This window comes from Pseudonaja textilis, unplaced genomic scaffold (genome assembly GCF_049901715.1).
Source record: "Pseudonaja textilis isolate UNSWEBS1 unplaced genomic scaffold, rPseTex1.2 PTEXCTG208, whole genome shotgun sequence".
Classification (NCBI taxonomy): domain Eukaryota; kingdom Metazoa; phylum Chordata; class Lepidosauria; order Squamata; family Elapidae; genus Pseudonaja; species Pseudonaja textilis.
Genome location: NW_028262527.1, coordinates 406 through 7,658, shown reverse-complemented (window position 1 = coordinate 7,658; position 7,253 = coordinate 406). Strand labels below are relative to the sequence as shown.

The 7,253-nt window shown below is 42.1% G+C and overlaps 1 pseudogene across 1 annotated transcript; it reads left to right on the top strand.

Annotated features, from left to right (window-relative positions):
- The first annotated feature begins 811 nt into the window (after positions 1-811).
- Positions 812-2,653, top strand: LOC148123826 (GTPase IMAP family member 7-like; annotated as a pseudogene). Its single transcript, XR_015740512.1, has 2 exons — positions 812-857; positions 1,857-2,653. The product of XR_015740512.1 is annotated as a GTPase IMAP family member 7-like (transcript).
- The last annotated feature ends 4,600 nt before the right edge of the window (positions 2,654-7,253 follow it).

Below are 7,253 nucleotides of genomic sequence, written 5' to 3'. Positions count from 1 at the left end.
CTATCTCTCTATCTCTCTATCTATCATCTATCTATTTATCTATCTATCTATCTATCTATCTATCTATCTATCTATCTATCTATCCATCCATCCATCTGTCATCTATCTACCTACCTATCTATCTATCCATCCATCCATCCATCCATCCATCCATCCATCCATCCATCCATCCACCTATCTATCCATCTATCTATCTACCTTCCTTTTTCCTTCTTCTAACTTCCTTTCTTTCTTTTCTTTCTTCTGCCTTCCTTTCTCTTTCTATATTTCTTCCTTCTACCTTCCTTCCTTTTTTCATTCTTTTATCTATCTTCCATTCTTTCTTTCTTTCTATTTTTAGATCTTCTTTCTTTCTTTCTTTCCTTCTTTCTTTCTCTCTTTCTTCTACCTACCCTCCTTCCTTTTTTTCTTTCTTTCTTTCTTTCTTTCTTTCTTTCTTTCTTTCTTTCTTTCTTTCTTTCTTTCTTTCTTTCTTTCTCTCTCTCTGTCTGTCTCTGTCTCTCTCTCTGTTCTCCTGCCTCACTTCTCTTCCCCCTCATCCTCTCCACTGCTTCTGCATTTTGTATCTTAGGAGTATTTTACAACTGGATCAAACAATCTCCGGCAACAACCAGAACCAGCACGACCACAAAGAAAAACCAAACAAACCCAGCTTCACGTTTCCTCTCCTCCCTGTTTTTCTCTCTTCTTCTTCTCGTCTTCTTTCTCTTTTGTTCTCGTTCCTTCCGTCCGGCCAGAAGAGGCTTCCGGAACCTTCTCCCGCCCTCCTTCGCTTGCGCTTCCCGTTTACAAACCCCAGAGATCGGGCGGCGGCGGAGCAGTGCCAGCGCCGGCACACATGGGTGCAGCTGAATCGGGTAAAATCTTTGACTTGGAAATGTCCTGAAAGGGATCTCGGAGGTCATCTAGCCCAACCCGCCTCCCCCCCACGCCTCAGCACCATTTTGGACAGAACGATTAAGTAGGGGGAACAGCCTTTTGAAGAAATGGTTGGAAAACCGTTTGGCCTGACATGGCAGAGGGTTTCCTGCCCGAGTGGCGGTGGGGGGTTTGGACTAAATGACCTCCGAGGTCCCTTCCAAACTATGTAATTCTGTAAGGCTCTCCTGCTTGTATTGGGGGTTGGACTACATGACCTCCGAGATCCCTTCTGACTCTGTGGGTCTATAACTCTCTAAGGGTCTCCTGCTTGGATTGGGGGTTGGACTCGATGACCTCCGAGTTCCCTTCTGACTCGGTGAGTCTAATAATTCTCTAAGGGTCCCCTGCTTGGATTGGGGTTGGACTAGATGACCTCCAAGGTCCCTTCCAAACTCTGTAATTCTGTACATTTCTCCTGCTTGCATTGGGGTTGGACTAGAGGACCTCTGAGGTCCCTCCCAGCTCTGTAATTCTCTAAGGGTCCCCTGCTTGAGGAGGGGTTGGACTAGATGACTCAAAGTCGCCTTCCGACTCTAGTTCTGCAACTTTCTAAGGGTCTTTTGCTTGGGCAAGGGGTTGGACTAGATGACCTCTAAGGTCCCTTCCAAAGGCTATAATTCTGTAAGGGTCTCCTGCTTGGATTGGGGGTTGGAGTAGATGACCTCCGAGTTCCCTTCTGACTCGGTGAGTCTAATAATTCTCCGAGGGTCTCCTGCTTGAACTGGGGGTTCTTCTAGATGACCTGCCAGGCCCCTTCCCACTCTCTGAGTTTATAATTCTGTAAGGTCTCCTGCTGGAGAGCGGGGTGGGCTGGATGACCTCCCAGGTCCCTTCCCCTCTGTGATTGTAGTTAGGAGAACGGTGGAAATTTCTGTCTCTCTCTCCGCGGGGACGTCCATGCCGTTGACCAAATTTATTCCTTCTCTTCCTTTCAGCTCCGGAGCTGCGGATCGTCATGGTGGGCAAAACCGGCAACGGGAAAAGTGCGACCGGAAACACCATTTTAGGGATGGACGCCTTCCCGTCTCGGTCGGCCTCGACTTCCATCACGGCCAAGTGCAGAATGGTCACGCGGATCTTGCCGGACGGGAGCGCCTGGCTGTCATCGACACGCCGGGCTTTTTCGATACCGAGCACTCGGAGCGGGCGACTGCGCCGAGATCAAGCGGTGCGTGAAGGTGTGTGCGCCGGGACCCCACGCCATCGTCCAAGTCATCCGCCTGGCCCATTTCAGCGGGAAGAGTTGGAGTTTTCCCGGCTCATCAACGACATCTTCAGCCTCAAAGCCAAGGCGTACATGATCGTCTTGTTCACCTACAAAGAAGAGCTGGAGGGACGCTCTCTTCATGACCTGCTGTCCGACGACAACGACGACGGCTTGGAGCTCCTGCGGTCGCAAATTCAGAGTTGCGGGAACCGGTGCCTGATTTTTAACAACCGGGCGGTCGGGTCGGAACGCCAGGCTCAGGTGGACGAGCTGATCCAGATGGTGGACGAGCTCGCACAGAAGAACGAGCCGATGCCGTATTACACCAAAGACATGTTGGAGGCGGACCAAAAGAGCTGGCCGCGGTGGCCATGTTCCCTCCTGTGATACGGAGCGTCGTCCTCCGATTGTCTGCGGGAGTGGAATTGTTGATTGATTGATTGATTTTTGTTTAGGAGGGGGTTGTATTTTGTTTGGGGAATTGTTCTGTTTGGAGTGTGTAGCGGAAGGAACGGGCCCACACAGGTGCGTGACGCTCCACTCGGACAGGCAAGAACTCGCGTGCGAAGGTCCACTCCTGCGAGCGGAGACCCTTGTTAGGAATGATCGTCCCCTAACAGTTGGGTTGGCAATATATAAACCGGGACAATCACCTAATACTAAATTTGGATGCAGTGTTGATATCTATATATCTATATCTATATAATCTCTCTCTATATATATATTTACTAAATAAATCAATAAATTTACTATGCTTTGGAGCTGTCAGAGTTTGGTTGTTTTCTTTTAAAAAAAAAAAGTAAAACATAAAAACCTCATCCTCCTTCATGAATTTACAGACAGTGTATCGGTTGGTTTACCACTTTTTTTTGTGCATCCATTTCGTAGTCTCCACTGTAGTTATCTTACCTAATAGCTCATATTATCAATCAACAATTATATAGCCTGATATCATGATTGAACAATCATTTGACTATAATTTTATTAATTCATACTTGAACGAGGTAACTATAATTTACTTAATTTATTTTATAACAAATCATAAAATCTTGCCAAGCCTATCTTAATAAAATTTTATAAAGATGGTATCAAGAAAAAAAGAAATATATGTTCATTATTTCCTAAGTTTCTAAATATTCTATTATTATATTTTATTATCTAACCATTGATAGAAAAGGTCCCAAACTTCATAAAATTGTTTATCCTCTTGTTCTCTAATTTCAAATGTCAATTTACTCATTTCAGCACATTCCAATATTTTCTTAATAGTTTCTTCCTCTGATGGTATTTTCTCACTCTTCCAATTTTTAGCAAATACAATCCTAACTGCTGTTAATACATTTACAATCAAATACTTCAAATTTTTATTATATGCATCAGGTAAGATTCCCAATAAAAAAATCCCTGGTTTCAAATCTATATGTTTCTTTGTCATTTTTTCCAACCATATGCGAATTCTAGTCCAATATTTTCTAGCGTCCTCACAATTCCACCACATATGGTAATATGAGCCAGGTATCTGATGACATTTCCAGCATTTTTCAGATTTATTCTTGAACATTCTTGCTATTCTTGTTAGGGGGAAAATGCCACCTGTAAAACATCTTATACAAATTTTCTTTATATGCTGTTGACATTGTCATTTTACAATTTTGAGACCACAATTTTTGCCATTTCTCTAAATCAATCCCATATCCAAAATTCCTCCCCCAAGCAATCATCGTTTCTTTAACTTGTTCTTCCTCTAGTTTAATTTCCAGCAAATAACTATATAATTTTTTGATCACTTTTTCATCAGTACCTGTCAAAATCCTATCTAAGTCAGTCAATTTATCATAAAATCCCTCCGTTTTAGAATCTTTAACATATCTTGAGTGTGTTTGCGCATATGAGAACCAATTCATCGTTTTACCTTGTTCTTCTAGGTTTTGCACGATTTTAAGTTCACTCTTTTCATCCAATATTTCCCCATATTTAACTGTTCGTTCCTTCTTATATGTTATAGGATAAGAAAAAGCTTCAATAGTTGATAACCAGACTGGGATTTTCAAATAACATCGTCTTTTAATCTTCTCCCAATTCAACCATAAAGACTCCCTTATGCCTTCTAAAATAGCCCTGCCATTTTGTTCCCTTATACCACAGAAAAGCATGCCAGCCCAGTAATAAATCACGTCCTTCTAATGTCCACAGTCTAGTCTTTCTTAATGTTATCCATTCTTTGGCCCACATTAAATTTGCAGCTTGGTAATACAACTCCCATATTAGGAAGGCCAAATCCTCCTCTAGTTCTAGCATCTTGTAAAAGTTTTAATTTTATTCTCGCTTTCTTACCTTGCCATATATACTTCAACACAATTTTATTTAATTCTTCAAAATAATCTTTGCCAAGCCTAATTGGTATTGTTTGGAACAAATATAAAATTCTGGGTAAAATATTCATCTGGATTGTTGAAATTCTACCTATCAATGACAATTGTAGGTTTTCCCATTTCTGCAGATCAGACGCTATCTGCTGTTTAATATAGTTTTTCTCTTTCAATGTGATACATCTTGACGTCAAATGTATCCCCAAATATTTAACCTTATTCGTAACTTGAATTTTCAATAAGTCTGCCAGTTCTTCTCTTTGTTTTAATAGCATGTTCTTTGTCAGAATCTTTGTTTTATCTTTATTTATTTTCAAACCAGCCATCTCACCGTACGTCTCTACCTTTTCCAATAGTTTTAGAGTTGTCTCTGGAGAATCTTCCAGAATGAAAACCAAGTCATCCGCAAAGGCTTGCAATTTAAATTCCTCCTTCTTGACTTTCATTCCTTTTATATTTTGGTCCTCTCTAATATTTCTATTCAACACTTCCAAAGTCAATACAAATAGCAAAGGTGATAATGGGCTTAATGGATAATGCTGATTTATGTGTGTGTGATTTAAACTATCGAACGAAAACGAAAATTAAGGCCGAGACAAAACAAGGGTTTACACCTAGGCGGGGAAAACCAAAAGCAACGAGTACCGAAGGGGCAAAAGCCTGGCTCGCAAACAATCCCCGAGAGATGGACTTCGGAGTCCTAGCGGGCGATCCCGTCAAACATGAGTCAGTTTTTGGCGCGGCTGGAGCCGCAACAAAACTTAATACGATGCTCGGTTGTCTAGAGGACCTCTGAGGTCCCTTTCCCATGCTTTCATTCGACGCTTTTCCATATGGGTCTCCTGCTTTGAGGAGGGGGTTGGACTCCCCAGGGGGTTGAAACCTTCAATGATTTGGCAAATGGATGTTACTCAGTATCCACCATTTGCACCTTGGAAGTATATACATGTGACTGTGGATACTTACTCAGGATTTCTAATGGCTACTCCTCAAAGAGGTGAAGCGGTTAAACATGTCATCAATCATTGCATTAAGACATTTTCAGTTGCTGGTACGCCTCAAACTTTAAAAACAGACAATGGTGCGGCTTATCGGAGCACAGTCTTTGATCAGTTTTGCAAACAGTGGTCCGTGGAACATAAATTTGGAATTCCATACAATTCCACAGGACAAGCTATTGTGGAGCGTTATAATGGCACGCTCAAGAACATGTTAGCTAAATTAAATAAAAAAGGAGGGAAGCTCCTGGGGCTTCCGGCAATTCAAGATCATTTAAATCTAGCCTTGTATACTTTAAATTTTTAAATTTGTCCGGTAACCCCCTGCAGCGCGGCCAGCAGGCATTTTTCTTCCCTTCTACAGATGCAGTGAGGCCTCGAGTGTTGGTGCGATTCCTTCCGGATCCGGCATGGGTTCCCGCTGAGCTGATTACGTGGGGACGTGGTTATGCAGCAGTAGAACATCTTGGTCAAATTCGTTGGGTTCCTGGTCGGTGCGTTCGGCCTGATCATTCACAAGCGCCTTCGCAGGTGCCAGTGAGGGAGGTTCCTGATTTTCAGGATGGCGTTTCCGTGGTTCCTGATTCTCTTGATGCCGGCAATCCAGGCGCGGCGCTGTGAAGGCTGGGAAAAGATGACTGCTTATCTGAGATTGCCAACTTGTATGCAGCAGGTTCCTTTGGGGAATCGGACTAAATTGATCTGCAAACAGCGGCATCCTTTGATTTTTCCAGCATATTGGTCCTGGCATAAGGGTCAAGACATTCTTTACTCGGGACCTGATAAGGATATTATATCTTCAGCCTGTGCTACAACTCTGATCCTGTTTAATGTTTCTGTTTCAGACTATGGACAATATTGGTGTCAATTGGAGTTGCCTAAGTTACCTTACACAGACTCTCTTTCCCACCTTTGGGAATAGCTATAAACTATAGAGATATTCATATTTTAAATAATTTCACCGTTGCTATGTTTAATAATACTGTTAAGAGCATTAAGATGTTAAATGAAGAAGTGTCTGAAATTCGCCAAATTACTTTACAAAATCGTTATGCTTTAGACATAATATTAGCTGCCAAAGGAGGAGTTTGTGCTTTAATTCATTCACATTGTTGTATTTTTATACATAATTATGAGCCTAACATTACAAAAACTGTTCATGATATGGAAGACCGCATAGCTGAACACGAAGCAGGAAAAGATGGCTTTGATAAGTCACCTTGGGCTTTGCTATGGGATTGGCTTCCTGACGGCTCATGGTTACGTTTATTGCTTCAATTAGTTGTGACAATTGCTATTATACTTATGTTGTGTTGCTGTATTCAATGTATTCCTAATCTATTTCAAATGTGTACCTCAGCTTTTCAACGTATGGGACCAAGTCGCGAAAGTCGTGGAGGAACTGTGTATTATGCCACTAAAACACCCCCTATCTTTGAATAAATAAAAAAGGAGGGAATGTGGTAATATATTTTATTCTGTGGGTCCTTGTATAGCTTTGCATAGATCTAGGGACTAAAAATGCCCCTGGTGGGGGGCATTTCCGCCTGCTATGGGTGTTTTTGTCCTGTTAGGACCTGCGAAGCTTAGAGGACCAGATATGTCGGTGAAAGGTCATAGTATATAGCTGAGCCATTCCCATGGGAATTTCCGCAGATGTATATTCCCATCCTGTTTATTCTCATCCTATATATCCTGTGGAAATAACATCCTGTTGAGGTCACTTGTTTTCTGTATATGCATTTTGTTCTCAATAAA